This window comes from Mustela nigripes, chromosome 13 (assembly GCF_022355385.1).
Source record: "Mustela nigripes isolate SB6536 chromosome 13, MUSNIG.SB6536, whole genome shotgun sequence".
Lineage (NCBI taxonomy): Eukaryota > Metazoa > Chordata > Mammalia > Carnivora > Mustelidae > Mustela > Mustela nigripes.
In genome coordinates, this window is record NC_081569.1 from 40,344,696 (window position 1) to 40,361,587 (window position 16,892).

The 16,892-nt window shown below is 42.1% G+C and overlaps 1 protein-coding gene across 2 annotated transcripts in view; it reads right to left on the reverse strand.

The window, feature by feature from the left end:
• Window positions 1-1,568, reverse strand: part of ANXA2 (annexin A2) — a 43,563-nt gene extending 41,995 nt beyond the window's left edge. Inside the window, exon 1 of one of the 2 annotated variants that reach the window (XM_059372047.1) lies at window positions 1,499-1,568. The gene's annotated coding sequence lies outside the window, so the exon portion shown is untranslated. Of the gene's footprint in view, window positions 1-1,288; window positions 1,391-1,498 lie in introns of those variants that run through there. The other variant, XM_059372048.1, reaches the window with a different exon arrangement.
• Window positions 1,569-16,892: the final 15,324 nt, after the last annotated feature.

Here is a 16,892-nt window from a genome sequence, read left to right on the forward strand (position 1 = left end):
CCACCACCAAATTAAGCATGTACTATCAATATAGTACTTAGATACCGTGCACCTCAAGTAGAATTTCTGCACTAACCTGGGAACCTAAAAACCTTTAAATACTGTTTCAGTGAGAAGGTACATTCTGCATTCCAAACCACCAAGTTCCAGACCAGCACAGTACCACATATTACTGGACAAGATCCATTCAGTCAGTCTGAGCCAAATGCCCAGACCCCGGGCTCTAGGATCTTAAGGCTTTAGATAAAGACCCAGTGTGCACGCATGAAGCCACTGCTCTTCCACAGATTCAGAATACTCACAGCTTAAGAGCAACTCAACATAAAAGCGACCATTTGCAGTGGCATGGCACCTAATGATTTCAGTGTGCTTTACATATTTATTTATTTATTTTTACATATTTATTTTTGAAAGAACGTGCTTTTCGAAGTTTACCACAGTAATTGTGCAAGTGGAGGTAAGAATGGGCATCCTTAGGCCACTTTCCCAGGTAAGGAAATTGGTGTTCTCCTCCTACCTTCTCAACACCCAGTTGATGGAATCCAACCCTCCACACCAAGGGCCGAGACCCGCCTCAGAGCTCTAGGAGCAGTCTCCGGGCGACGCCCTTTTCTACACCCTCGTTCCTGACTCACTACTGCATCCTGTGGAGTAATAGTCAGTGACCATCCTCTTCCTCCCCTCCCCCCAACCTTGGGGGATACTTCCTGACGCAAAAATGGTCAACCAAGTGGGAAACTCTCCAGATAACGCTGAAATCAGAGGTTGTTCTCCTAAAAGATAATCTAGACAAAAGAGAATGCGCTGAGGTTTTTTTTTTTTTTCCTTTTGTTTTGTTTTACTGGGGAGAAAGTTAGCAACCCCCTACAAACTCCCACCTCTCATTTTCCGCCCCCCCCCGCCCCCGCTTCCCTCCAGATGGTCCTACAAGTTCCACAAATGCGGGTTTGGTTGTGGGGTTTTTTTTTTGTTTGTTTTGTTTTCAAACAAAGTAAAACTGAGGGAGGTTACTTTCTAGAAGGCCGTTAAGCTTTTGTTCAACGTGGAGGGAACTGCCCCCAAGCCTGTTCAGCCCGGGACCCAAGGCAACCCGAGCAGCCACACCCTGTCTACCCTGGCGCCCGGCGCGTCAGGAATGTGGGGCCTTCCTCTGTTCCCCTCCCCGGCGCCCCTCTCTCAGCTTTCTGGGAACACTTCGGGGGGGATGCCCCACCCCCCTCCCTCTGCCTTGCAAGCCTAACGCCAGAGCACAACCAGTCCCCCTCACTCTTACCCAGGCCACTCTTACCCAGGCCACCAGCGCTCTAGCGCTATAGCGCTGCTCTCCGCAGAACCCCAGTATGGACTGTCCCTCCAGCCCCCTTCCCTGCACGGCCTCCCGGGTTCCTGTGGCCCAAGGCTCTTTGTAAGGCAGTCTTCCTCTCTTCCCGCTGCTCCCCGCCCCGCTAGCGCGGCGGCCCCGGGGCCATAGCGGGAGGGCGGGGCGCACCCCGCTTACCTGGGCCGGGCGCCGAGAGCAGTGAGCGTCCTCAGTTGTAGAGCAGAGCTGGCTGCCCTGGGTGGGGCTTTTATAGCCGCCACATCCTTGCTGTGAAGGGAGGCCCGCCCCGCCCCGCCTCCCCCTGCCTGCTCCCACCCGGAGTCAGGGTGACTCACCCTCCCTGGCCCGCCCGCCCACTGGGGCGGCCTCGCCCTGGAACGTTCTGAATCTCGACCTGACCTGCGGGAGCAGCCCCCGCGCCCTCAGCCCAACCCTCCATTAAAGCACTGCGGAGGCTTCCTAGAGGCCCATGAGCAGCCTCGTTTCTTCCACCCTTCCCTTCTTTTACTTTTTTAGCGCCACGTCGAGTTCTCAGACCCTGATTTAGGCTAATAAATTAGCAAAGTAAGCTTGGTTAAGTCATTTTTTTTTTTAAGCGTCGATGCAATGGGAGAAAGAATTGTTCCAGGAAACATAAATCGAGATTCCCCTGAGGAGGGGCTGTTGGCATCCAGTTCCAGCTCCCAGTTACCGTCTGCAAACACATTAGCTTAACCTCTGACCAGCAAGCAGTTCCCGGGAGGAGAGTGGGGCGGGCGATCTGCTGGGTCCGGTCCTGTGAAGACTGGCTCGCCCGGGCCTTACAGCACGCAGCCAGGCCCAGAGCCAGGGTTGGGATGAGAGAAACGGGTGGGAGGCCAAAGCCAGGCTCCAAGATCCCACCCCCTCAGGCTCCGAGAGGAGCCCGTTTTTCCGGAGCGCCGTCCTCTCAGCTTCTCTCCACGCCTCCCGCACCCGCGCTCTGCACCCCGCGCCCTGGCAGTGCTGCGCGTCCTCGTGGCAGGCAGTCAGGGCTGGGTGGGGGCGGCGGCTCTGAGCCTCAAGTTTCAACAAAGAAGTTGCCTGCCTTCCTTCTTTCATAACTCGTTCTTTCGCAGCCTCTTTGCCAGCTCCTTCCGCTCAGTTTTGCTTCGTTTCTCGCTTTTCTTCCCTTCTCTATTTCCACGAACCACACCGGCAACATGTAAGCAAACAAGTTTTAGTGTGTGACTGCTCAAAACTGTACGCAGAATTCAAACTAGCAGGAGTGTTTGGCTAAGAATCCTGAAGACCTCTCCCTGCAACCTTTGAATTCCTTCCTTCCACACATTTCAGGGAGCAAGCTCCTCTTCTAATCCTGATGCTTATGTGTTTTAACCTTCCTCCTATCTTGAGGCCTATTTTTACTTTCTATTTGGGCATCATTTCACTTCAGAGAACCATAAAATTAAAGGAAAGCCAAAAGACATTGTTAGCCACGCTCACGGTCACCTAGCCAACTCGCCACAAGGCAGGGGAGGGGGGGCTTGTCTCTGGGTGTTCAGCCCTGAGCTCACCGTTACCCATTCACTTATAATGATACATAATGGGCCCTATCAGAACACACAGAAAATAAACCAGCTCTTTTAATACAATTTCTGATTTGCATTTTTAAGAAAGATTTTAAGTAATGTCTATACATATGGGCTCAAACTCACAACCCTATTGAGATCAAGGGGGGCTGGCTCCACTGATGAGCTACCTAGGAGCCCCGGGGTTTATGTTTATAGCTCAATTTGGTCTGAGGGGCTCCTGGGTGGCTCAGTGGGTTAAAGCCTCTATCTTCAGCTCAAGTCATGACCCCAGGAACATCCTGGGATGGAGCCCCCCCCCAACCCAGCCTGCCTCTCTGCCTACTTGTGATCTCTGTCTGTCAAGTAAATAAATAAAATCCTTTTTTAAAAAATGTAGGCTGGAAGACTTACAGGCAGAAATCATGTTTATCTGCCCACTTGTCTGAACATTTTGGAACAGAAGGGGAACACAGGCTGCCTATAATGGTGGACAGGCTCCTGCCTCCCTTCTATTCTTTTCAGGGGAGGGTGCACAGCCTCTTACTCCTACTTGTGTGTGGTGGGCCTTTTACAGAAGGTAAGATTCAATTCAAATTATACGCATTACATAAAATTCACCAGGTCTCCAAAAGAACGTTGTTGTTTTATCTTGGGACTCTAGCAAATTCAGACATACACATCTGTGAAATAGCCAGTTTGCTTCAAGCTCCAGAACTTTACACTGATGTTATAAAAATGAAGCTATTAGAAGTCATGGTTTGCTATCTGAGGAATGTGGGGCCAATTCTGCCAGTATAAAAGAGCTTTTTAATCTCTTTGTGCAAAGATTCTCTTTTTCTTTTCTTTTTCCCCCATAGCTGGGGAGAATGTTTACTACTACAATGGATCACAGATTATGTCTACTCTTCTGCATGCTGTCCTCTAAAGCCTGTATTTTATTCACACTTTGTCTACCATATCTGAACACTGCTAATAGTAACTAGCTAGCAATAATAGGCACTCACAAAAATTATGGAATAATAGAATAATTCAGAGTAATAGAATGTTAGATCAGAGAGAAGTTTTCAGATTAATTTGTCTAATCCTTGGTTTTTATACATGGAGAAGCTGGAACCCAACTAAAGTCTTCTGCCCAATCCAGAGATTAAATAATGCACTCAAATTACTTGTTGCAATGTATTAAGTTACTATCAAAACTTAGTGGTTGAAACATACATAACCGTTTATTTGCTCTGCTCATGATTTTGCAATCTGGACAGGATTCAGTGCGGATAGCCTGTGTTCCACATGATGTTGGGTGGGGCAGCTCATATGGGGTTGGAGGATCAAAAGGGGTTTAACCATGGTGAATCAGCTGCTAGAATGTCTGAGAGCAGGCTAGGCCTTCCTGTCTTTAGTCTCTCATCCTTAAGATGAGAGGAATAGTCTTGATCTCTACACCAGAGCAGTAATGGTGTGGCTCTTTAAGAAGAAAAGCTGAAGCTACCAGGACACTTAGCTTATAGGTTATACAAAAACAGTGACAGGCTGGATTGGCATTATGGGTGGTAGTCTGCGGATCCCTGCTTCAAGTCTGATCAGTTTTGGGCTTTGCCCTCTGGCCTCTTCACTACTGTCTGAAATATCTCCTTTTCCTTAAGAATGACCCATATTTGTAGCTGAGTAGTTCTCGCAATCTGCTTCATGCCAGTAGAAACACAAAGATCCAGAAACTTTTCATTTTGTCCTGTTTCTGTGTCCAACAAAACTGTCAATTCTTTCATTAACAAGATTATTTAAAAAAAAACACACACACAATTATCTTTAAAACTATGTGGATTTTCTATAAATCTTACTGAGGTTCATTCTATGCTCCAAAAATTTATAACCAGTACAATTTTCTCAAAAACATTATGGATTTTCTGTAAATCTTAATGAGGTTTAACTCCATGCTCCAAAATTGCCATGTATTATTCCTTCTAAAAACAGACTTCTCTACTTTGTGCACATAAGATTCCTAGAAGACCTGAGATGGTCTTCAAAGTACCACATTAAATCTCTCTGGAATCTTTTTTTTTTTTTTAAAGATTAATTCATTGATTTTTTTGGAGAGAGACAGAGCGAGCGAGTGCTCAGAAGTTGTGGGGAAAGGAGCAGAGGGAGAGGGAAAGAGAGCATCTCTAGTAGACTCCCCTGAACCCAGAGACCAACAATGGTGCACTGGATCTCATGACCCATAAGAACCCTACTCCAGCTGAAATCAAGAGTTGGACTCCTAACTGTCCAGGCCATCTTGGCGCCCTTATGAGGAATTTTAAAAATTTAAAAAAAAAAAAAAAAAGGTTTTGTAGCCACACACAATTTGATCTTTATTCTGAGGCCATTTCTCACTCTGTAATCTTTCACTAGCTAGCAATTTCTGCTTGATAGCCAAACATCTTTCTTTAATGTACTTTTCTCCTATTATATATATTATATATTAGCATTTTCAGGATTCTGCCTAGAAATCTCGTTGGCTAGATTCAGAGTGCACAGGGCATATTTTCTATCATTCATGTTATCCCAGGCAATGGTAATGTTAAACGTTCTGCCAAAGCATAAGCTAGGCTGCCATTCCTCCAACCTCCTACTGCAATTTCCTCACCACCCTTTCAACCTCCACTAACCATCTACTCTCTATTACTGCCTGGCAATAAGGTCAATGTCTTCTATTTTTAGGTATTTGTTACAGCAATACTCCACATCCAGGTAATAATTTGTTTCAGTTACTATTGTTAGGAAATAAACTACTTCCAAATCTCAGAGGCATAAAACAACAACAACCCTATGTTCATGATTCTGCAAAGGGCAGAGTTCACTGGGTCAGCTCATCTCTGGTCTATTTTGGATTGGCTAGGGAGACTCAAATAGAGTCTGGAAGATCCAAAAGATCCTCTCCACAGCAAGGTGGTTGATAGCTTTAAGGAATGAAAGTGGAAGCTGCCAGGCCCACAAAACTTCCTCTGTATTCTACTGGTCAAAACAAGTCATTTAACCTAGATTTGAGAGAAGGGAAAAACAACTCCACCTCTTCATAAAGGAAGCGACATATATTGACATGGGTGGATGGAATTGCTGGCAACCACTTGTACAGACAAATCTACCATAACCCTTAGACCAGTAAACGGCAGACCTGAGGCTAGAGGTTTTGAGCCTGCCTTTCACTGCTTCTTCCACCACACCATATTTTTCACATACCATCACTTCTTCGGTAAGACACGGGCTGGCCCCAAGTCCTCTACATTATATGGTTTAGACTCTCTCTAGCCGTATAGCTGCTATATCTTTGAGCCTTGTTATATATAACCAGTATATAACAATGTCAGGTATTTAAAAACTTGACCAGAAAAGGAAAAAGAACTATTTGTAAAATCCAACATTCACATAATAGGAGTTCTAGAAAGAAAAAAACAGGCAAAACTATAGGGAGAAAATCATCAAGAAATAACTGAAGACAATTTTCTAGAACCAATGGCCACAAGTTTTTAGACTGAAAGACACAATAAACAGAATCAACCAACCAATCAAACAAACAAACCTGAGGCCCATCACCATGAAATTTCAGAACACCTGATACAAATAGGGAGCAATTCCTAAAAGATCTGAGAGATTTTGAAAGGTCATACATGACGGGTAAGAAATAAGAACGGCATTATATTCAACACTCAGATCTTAGTTTCTAAATACCATTCTCTAGTAAATGAAACAGTTCTCAGAGGAGAAAGAGCTGGTTCCAGAAATGGGGCAGAGAAAATACATGGTGATCTTTGTGTTAAACAACTTATTGAAAAGACACAAAGCCAATCAGAAGGAGCCTCTCCCAGTTAAAATTTGGGATAATCTGAGCATCACAGTGAATAATGATAGAAATTTTTTGCATTACTTTGAATTGTCTAAATGGGTAGTTTAAGAAAACAGACAAAAGATGGGATAAGCGGATGCTTGGGTGGCTCAGTCAGCTAAGCATCTACCTTTGGCTCAGGTCATGATCCCAGGGTCCTGGGATCAAGTACTGCATGGGGATCCTTGCTCATCAGGAAGTCCACTTTCCCTCAGCGTGCTGCTCTCCCTGCTTATGCATGCATGCTCTATGACAAAAAAAAAAAAAAAAAAAAGTGGGATAAGGAAAATTCTTATTTACAGAGGAATGCCAACTTACAAATGTATCAGGAAATAAATATGAAGTCACTATTTTGCAACTAGAATTCCATATCCATCCAAACTATAAATCAAGGATAAATACATAATAAACATTTTTCAAATATGCTATATATGCTCATGTACCCTGTGTTAGTTTCCTAAGGCTACCATAACAAATTACCACAATCCTCATGACTTAAAACAACAGAAATGTATTCTCTTACAATTCTAGAGGCAAAAAGTATGAAAGCAATGTATCAGCAAGGCCGTACTCCCTCTGGATGCTCTAAGAAAAAACCCTTCCTTGCCCCTTCCTGGTTCTGGTGGCTGTCAATATTCCTTGTTGCAGCATCACTCCAATCTTTCCCCATCTTCACGTGACCTTCTTCTCTGTTTCTGGACCTTCTCCTCCTCTGTCTCTTATAAGAACACTTGTCATTGACCTCAGCCATAGCAACTTCTTATTAGACATGGCGCTGGAGGCAAGGGAAACAAAAGCAAAAATGAACCACTGAGACTTCATCTAGATAAATAGCTCTGCACAGCAAAAGAAACCATCAACAAAACTAAAGGGCAACATATGGGACAGGAGAAGATATTTGCAAATGACATATCTGAAAAAGAATTAGTATCCAAAATCTATAGAGAACTAATCAAACTCAACACCCAAAAAACAAATAATCCCATTAAGAAATGGGAGAAGACAGGAACAGACACGACATCCAGATGTCTAACAGACACAGGAAAAGATGCTCAGCATCACTCATCATCAGGGAAATACAAATAAAAACCATCATAAGATACCATCACACCTGTCAGAATGGCTAAAATTAACAACACAAGAAAAAACAGGTGTTGGCAAGGATGTGGAGAAAGGAGAACCTATTACATTGTTGGTGGGAATGCAGACTGGTGCAGCTGCTCCGGAAAACAGTATGGAGGCTCCTCAAAAAGTTAAAAATAGAGCTACCCTATAACCCAGCAATTTCACTACTATGTATTTACCCAAAGGATTAAAAAAATACAAACTTGAAGGGTTACATGCACCCCAATATTTATGGCAGCAATGTCTGCAATAGCCAAAACTATGGAGCGAGCCCAAATGTCCACTGAATGATGAACTGACAAAGAAAATGTGGTATGGGGCACCTGGATGCTCAGTGGGTTAAAATTTCTGCCTTTGGCTCGGGTCATGGTCACGGCGTCCTGGGGTCAAGCCCCACATTGGGCTCCCTGCTCAGCGGGGAACCTGCTTCCCCTTCTCTCTCTCTGTCTGCCTCTCTGCCTACTTGTAATCTCTGTCAAATAAATAAATAAAATCTTAAAAAAATGTGATATATATATATATATATAATGGAATATAATTCAGTCATCAAAAAGAATGAAATCTTGCCATTTGCAACATCATGGATGGAGCTAGAGTATAGTATGCTAAGTGAAATAAGTCAGTCAGAGAAGGACAAGTATCATATAATCTTATTCTTACAAGGAATTTAAGAGAGAAAACATATGAACATACGGGAAAAGGGAAAAGGAAAAAAAGGAGGGAGGAGAAACAAGTCATAAGGGATTTATTTATTTATTTATTTATTAATTATTTGACAGACAGAGATCATAAGTAGGCAGAGAAGCAGGCAGAGAAAGAGGAGGAAGCAGGCTCCCTGCTGAGCAGAGAGCCTGATGCTGGGCTCAATCCCAGAATCCTGGGATCATGACCTGAGCCAAAGGCAGAGGCTTTAACCCACTGAGCCACCCAGGCACCCTGCCATAAGGGACTCTTAATGACAGAGAACAAACTCAGGGTTGATGGAAGGTGGTGGGTGGGGGAGGGGCTAGATAGATGATGTGGGTTAAAGAGGACACTTCTTGAGGAGACCACTAGGTGTTGTATGTTAAGTAATGGATCACTGAATTCTACTCCAGGAACCAATACCGCACTGTATGTTAACTAACAAAATCTAAATAAAAATAAATAAATAAAATGGAAAAAATAAGGTAAATAAATCTGTGTAGAATATTACCAAAATAAAACTTATAGGAAAACAGTTGAATATTTCTAATGCTGCAGAGGAGTTTAGATTTTGAATACTGTGAACCTGTGATATACTCAGGTAACTAGATAAGGAAATTTACACTGGGGACACATGTATGCAAATGCTGCCACTATTGATAGGGTACAAATATTCCTCCCCACTCTGTAAGAGGACATTAGCAAATAGCAAGCAGTATGGAGCCAGTTTTGTAACCCAAGAGACCAGCGGTATGTCAGGATGCTATGGGAAGACATTAAGAAGCTGGGAGAGAGCTAAGCAAGGTTCCAAGGGAGGGCAAAGGACACCAGGACTGGTTAAAAAGTCCAAAATACAAAAGCAGACTCTGGATGGGAGAGGTTTGGCAGCTGAAACAGCACAGAAGCTAGCAGAAGGGAAGCCAGGAGTGTGGTAGACCAGCTGCTGGTGGAGCTGAGATGGCATCTGCTTCCCTCTGTGGCCCAATGACATGTGATAGTTGAGGGTCAGGCTTCCTTGACATGAAGAGCAGCTACCGACGGTAAATCATCTGTGCCACTTCTTCAAACACCAACCCAGAAGAGTAGGAAGAGGAGGAGAGAGAGACGACAGAGGAGAGCACTATGAGGGAGGACACTGGGCGACTGTGATACAGACAGAAATGGATTGAGAGGCCTATCGTCTTGACCCGGGCTTATCTGTAATATCCTACCATCTCCATCCTAGTTTCTGCATCTGGGAACTACACATGTTAGCCCAGATCATCTGCAAGTTCTTTGCTAGCTCTTACATTTGTAAGGTCTTGCTAAAACAGAGTTTTAAATTCTTTAAGACTCTGTTAAAACAATCTTCGGAAGATTCATAATCCAACTTTATTACTCAGGTAATTTTAGTTCAACTCCTTAACACTTTGGCATCTGGTGCTTCTAGGGCTCTGGAAAAGCATTCCTGATTGTGTTCTAATAGGGTAGAGCTCAGGGTACTGTTAAGCAAAAGGCAAGGGGTGCCTGGGTGCCTTAGTGGGTTAAGCCTCTGACTTCAGCTCAGGTCATGGTCTCAGGGTCCTGGGATTGAGCCCCGCATCGGGCTCTCTGCTCAGTGGGGAGCCTGCTTCCCCCTCTCTCTGCCTGCTCTCTCTCTCTGCCTGCCTCTCTGCCTACTTGTGATGTCTCTCTGTCAAATAAATAAATAAAATCTTAAAAAACAAAACCAAAAACCAAAAGGTGAACAGATGGGTGAGCTGCTCTAAGCAGCACTAGTTGCAGTTTTTTCTTTTCTCTTTTTAAATGAGAGGTTAGTCTTTCCCAAATCCCAAGACTCCACTCCCTAATTTGGAGGTGAACCAGATGACTTCACTGGTCTTTCCCTTCTCTGGTTTCTATGATTCATCAGCTGTAGCAACTAGGGTGGGGTAAAGAAAACAACTCTAATATCCAGGTTATGTTTTAGCTCAAAAGGAAGGAATCTAAGAAAAACTACTAAGAGTGTAAGAGAATGAAAAAAATATATAGCTCACAATACTCCTAACTCAGAAATTGTTCCCAGGAGGTGTCATTACATCCAGTGCCTCGATCTCTCTTTAAATTCACTTACATGAACATTTTTGTTCATCAAACACATCTTTATCTATGAAATTCGTAAAATGCTTACTATAGTACAGATAAATGCCAAATTGTTTTGATCACCCATGTCTCTGAAAAAGCTGCTAGTACCTAACTATAAAAATCAAGACAAATGCACTCAATTTAACAAACACTGTATTCACCATATGCTAGGCATTAGGGCAGGACTGTACAGCAGATGCCTAATGGGCAAAAACGTGGTAACTCTGACCGCAAGGTCTAGTAGAGGTAAATAAGTAATTGTAATTCAATAAATGTATCAGAAATAAAATCAAAGTGCAGGGGAACCCAATAAGAGAATGACATTTTTTCAAGGGCAGTGAACCATTAGAGAAAGGAAGCAAGATATTCTGTCTTGGCCAATGCATTGTTACTCATAGCTATCTGAAGTCATTGTGAAACCATTCAAGAGGAAATGTAACATACACCAATGTATTCTATATCCATGGACAGTGTCAGTGTAGAGGTGTGACTGTTTTTTTTTTTTGTTTTGTTTTGTTTTAAACAAGCCACTCCAGTATAAAAAGAGGTAAATAGGAATAGTTACTGGAGAAGATATATTATTTGATTAATGCTACTCATGTGAAAACTTGAGAATATTTTTGGAACTCCTCTACTTATTTCCCTCAGAACCTAAGGCAAATCTTGGTTAAACGAGAGGAGTTCTAAGCAACTGCTAAAGGTCATTCTGAGCCAAGGCTCGTGACTAAGTGGGCAGAGGATAGTAGGAGTTTCAACAGGGGTTAAAAATACATGAAGCGGGGCACCCAGGTGGCTCAGTTGGTTAAGCGGCTGTCTTCGGTTCAGGTCGTGATCTCAGGGTCCTGGGATCGAGCCCCACATCGGGCTTCCTGCTCAGCAGAGAGCCTGCTTCTCTCTCTCCCCCTCTCCCTGCCGCTCTGCTTACTTGTGCTCTCTCTCTAGCTCTCTGTCAAATAAACAAATAAAATATTAAAAAAAATACATGAAGCCATGAATAGGGCCTCATTTGATTATACTGTTTGATGGAATCAACAGTATTGATTTTCTGGTTTTAGGGAAGTTTGATCATTTTGATATGATGTCTGATGTAAATATCAGTCCAACCAAGTTCTTTAAATATTCAAAATCATGTAATACAACTTAAAGTTTTTTTTTTTTTTTTGGTGAAAATATCCAAAAGTAGAATGAACTGAGATGGAATTTTCAATAATGACATACCTACAGATGAGGTACTTACACATCAAAAAGAGTTTCAAAAACCTATACTCTATGGCCAAGGAAATAGCCAACCAAGTTGGTTATAGTTTCCCATGAATGGCATCAGCATCATGTAGGTCTCTATCAAAATGGATTAACACCTCAGTCCCTTTTCAGACCCAGTGGTATTGTTGAGTATTCTGGATAAGTGGAGCAAACTTAGACATGAACCCACACAGCTGAAGAGGAAAAAGGAAAGGCCACAGAGTTAGCAGTTGTAGAGTGTGTCTAGAGACCCTTGCCAGCCACTCCTCACAAAGGCTGACCACTCTCCTGGAGTGGGAATTACTCTTCCTTCATAAACAGAAATCCTTTCTCAGAGTCATTAACACTGCTTCTGTTAGGTCTTCACAAACTAGTCTGCTAGTAAGTTATGTACATAATAAAACTACCTGCTCTGTACTGTGAGGAAAAAAATACAGGAAGCCTTTATACCCTTTTCAGATATCAAACTGAAAAGGAATGAGGGGCAGGAGACAGGCCCTGAGACCCACATGGGCTGGCAATGCTGGTCTACACATTTCGTCTTAACTGGGTAAGCCAGTTTTCTCATTCAAAGCTATAGTATTCATTTCAAACTTCTAAACATAATTAACACAAACATTAAAATATTCTGGCGAGGAGCTCATGGCATGACTTACTCTGACCCTCAAATCTCTGAAGGGAGGCAAATTAGGTTTCAGTTTGGGCTTCTGGGCTCAGCTACTTGGCTCATTTTATTTTTCCTTCTTATACCCCAGAGCCCAAGTTTTAAAAGGTTAGGAAAGAGAACAACTAGGTAAAAGTGACATTTAAAGAGTTAACTATCCTTTTTTAAGTGACTTACTTGGGAGGATACCAACCTTTTTTCCAGATTTAGAGTGTGCTTCCAAATGATAATTTAATCATAGTTTAATTCCCCAAAGAACAATTTTTGCAAAGGAACCCTTACTCCATTTAACTTTGGGCTATGGAGGGAGGAAAGGCACTTGACCCAGCTTACATGAGGGTCTGCAGTATTTATCATTCCATTTCTGACTTGTCCAACTCTAGAAGATTAACAATGGGCACCTTCTATCTCACAGGCTTGACCACATTCTCACATATGTGGCAGGCATTATTTGGTACTGAAGAACAGAAGTGACGGATGGCCAAGTAAGATGGATCACTAGAAGCTTTGGTTTAGATTGAAAAATAGACTAACCCGATCTCCCTGCTTTCAGACTTTCCTAGTTTCCATTCTGCCCCCCAATCCAGCCTACATATTTTACATTGCCATGGTTTCCATTATGTTAGTTTAACCATGTTGTCCATATCTTATTATTACCCCCCATCAACAAGCTTCTCCTCACTCCCCACCTCAAGACAATGCTACAGTCTCTAAGTCAGTCACAGCTTTTTAGTGACAAGTTCTCCCCAGCACTGTGCCCAGAGGCACACTGGTTATGTCTTAGCTGCACCGATGATCTGCCCTTCCAACATTCTATGCATGTTTGCACCTCTGAACATTGACTGACTATGTTTTGTCCCTGAGCTTGTAATTTCCCTTCCAATCTGGCAAACTCCTTTCAAGTTTTAGCTCAGATGACATTACTCGTTGATTTGATCTGAAAATACCTCACATTTACACAAGGACTCGCAGTTTATTTATTTATTTCTTTATTTGGTTTATTTATTTGACAGAGCTCACATGCAGGCAGAGAGAGAAAGGGGGAAGTAGGCTCCCTGCTGAGCAGAGAGCCTGAGGTGGTGCTCGATCCCAGGACCCCAAGATCACGACTTGAGCCAAAAGCAAAGGCCCAACCCACTGGGCCACCCAGGTGCCCCCAAGGACTTGCAGTTTAAAAAGAACTTTTATATCCATTATTTACTGGAAAGTCAATAGAGCCTATAGAGTATGCTAGCAAGGTATACGTATCTGCATTTTACAGATGAAAAGACCAAAAAGCAAAGAAGGGAGAGATATGGTCTTAGCAAATGGAGGAGTTGAGACCCCATACTCCCTACTTCCCACCCTCTACCCAACCTCATGCCTCTTCCATTAAACTCCAAATCTGGGCTGCCTACTTCTGAGACTCAACCTCTCATAATTCTCTCCAAGTTATAGCAGACAGTCTTATCATTCTAAAGACTTCCCCAACTGCTGGATGTGAATTAACTCTAGCACAGGCTCATGGGAGACAGAAGACTTGGCTGACAGCTAACTCAGCTCTCCCTTATATGCAAAATGACATTTTGGCCTTAGGCACTTAGTAAGTTACACAGTCCTTTCTCCTTAAGAGTAAAAGTTTTCAGGCACTAGAGTGTAGCATTAAAAAAAAGCCAAACTGAATTAGGGACTGACCCACCACTTTATCAGTCTCCCAACATGCACACATGTACAGAAACATTCAAGCCTCACGCACTGTGATTTCAGTCTCCCTCACTCTCCTCCTGAACTCAGAAGAACTCATTTTGCAATTCTACAAGATTGCATTTTGGAATTGGACAGAGACCACTTCCAGCTGCCCGTTGGGGACTTGGGAAACTATAATCTGCATCACTTTTCATGAGACAGAGGGCAGACATTATACTTGTAAATTGTATTCCATTATTTCTTTTTCACATTAGTAAAACTGCTGTTTGCATATTGTTAGGACCCATGACTAAATAGTTAAATATAAAACACATTCTATGTCTTAGTTGTCTAGAAATGTTAACTCTAAACAGACTGCAATCACTTGATCATTTATCCTGGACTCATTTCTCACTTTGGGTTGAAAATTTCAGGAGCAAATTTAAATATCTCATGGAGAAAAATGCAGTCAGTAAGACTGTCTCTGGATGCAACATCCTCTTTACTTATTTGGAGTCTATCTAACAGGTTAAACAAAAAAACCCTACAGTTTATTTCCAGAGCCTAAGTTGGGCAGTGGTTGAAAGACCAACTTGAAAAACTGGATGACTTACATTTACTTGGCATTGGAGAACATTACCTGTAGATGATGAGACCTCAAAAGTTGTTTGAAAGAAAAGGCTTTTTTTTTTTTGGCCATACCAGAAAGAGTAACAGGTTTGTCCAGACAAGTTTTGGCTGCCATGTAGAATGTTTTCAAGAGGTTTTGAAATATGGTATCTTTCAGATTGTTTAATCTGAATTTGTACATCCTTTGTTGTTCTGAAATAGAGTAACAATGGGTGAGCCAGACAGTAATATACCACCTAAGTAATGTGCTTTTCTTGGTGCATTGAAGGAAACACACATTGTTCATTTGTCTTATTACTGGTGATACTAGTTTTAATCATTTAGTTAAGGTAGTTTCTGCCAGATTTCTTCTGGATTAAGTATACAAAAAAGTATATTATACCTAATAACTATCTCCTAGGGAGATTCTTTAATAAGACTATGTGAATATTACAGAGTGCCTGGGTGGCTTAGTCAATTAAGCGTCTGCCTTTAGCTCAGGTCATGATGCCACGACCCTGGGATGGAGTCCTTTACCAGGCTCCCTGCTCAGTGGGGAATCTTCTCCCTCTACCTCTCACCCCTGCTTGTGCTCTCTCTCAAATAAATTTTTAACATCTTAAAAAAAAAAAGGCTATGTGAATATTCCTATTTGCCATCAAATTTTCACCTACCATATTTAGCATCCTTTGAGGATTCTCAGCTAAGTAATTCTCTCTATAATGACTGCAAGTTGATTTTTCAAATTCCATCACTCCTTCTGGAGTTATTGGTTGACAATCTACTGTAGAACAAAATATTTCCATCTTCCTCATTTATTCATTTATGCCAGCATGAGCTTGTAGATTACTATTTTACTTAAAGCATTATAATGTTCCTTTCACTCTTTTATGCTCAAATTCTCCCAGACCTAAGAACTCTTTTAAGCTAGTCTTTATGTTCTTTTAACATGCATCCATCACTCTTTGAGCACTTTCTTACTTTTTGGTGTAAGACAATGTTCCAGGTTCATCTTATATTTTCCTTGCCCCAGTCTCGAGATAATATATCCAAGGAACACTAATTTCTTTTAGTGAAGAATGGAATTTGGAAACCAAGAAACCAATTTAGAAACCTGGGTGCTAGGTTTGTGCATTGCTATGTGAGGGTTACTGCTTCTATGCTCTAGAGGCAGAACTGGGAAATACGTATACACATGTACACATACACACAGCTCTATATGTTTCTCCATCTCTCTTCATATATATTAAGTATAACAAATTCACTCTGATACTTCTAATTTCAATCTAATACCATGGGGTTTATTCTTGCCTTCCTCTTTCCCATTATTCTCAGTGTATTTGCTCAGTTAATCTGGTATGTAACCAAACTCCCTGTCCACTGGCCCCAGTACAGAGGAAGTAGAGGAAAGAAAAGGCCAGTGTGGTCCCAGACATGTCTGGCCCAATATTCTGGTTTATCAACCCAAAGGTGGGGCCCAACCTTCCTATTTCTCTCCTCTAAATTATAGACCCACATTTTCAGTGTACAGATTCCATAGGACATTATCATCTTAACTGTAACTGCTGACATCTGGTTGAACACAAGGAGTAGTCTTTTTAGGCCATCTATATTCTTCTTCTAATATTTTCATTTAAGTCAGTGGCAGCACTCAGGCTAAAAATTTCAGTTGTCTCTGGAACCTCTACTTCATAATTCCACACGCATAAGCTACGTCATGTCCCATGAGCTTTAGTTCTTCTTTGTATTCTCAACACCTGGTGTTTATAACCTACCTGCAACTCTGTTACATGAGGCAAACATTCATTGGGAGATAGGATCAAATCTCATAGCTGCTAACTAAATAGTATTCCAATCTACACCTTTTCTATCCACTTTCTATTTGTAGAGTTATCACCTCCTTGCCATGTCTTTCTTCTCTCTAAATAATTCTTTATAAGTTTCCTAAAATTGATGTCATTTTGCTTGAAAAGCCTTCAATGTCTCCTCACTGCTTTTAGAATCAAATCAAACTATTTGGGAATAATCATCAATACCTTCCACTATCAAGCTCTAACTTATCTCTTCATCACCCATTTATCTTCTTTT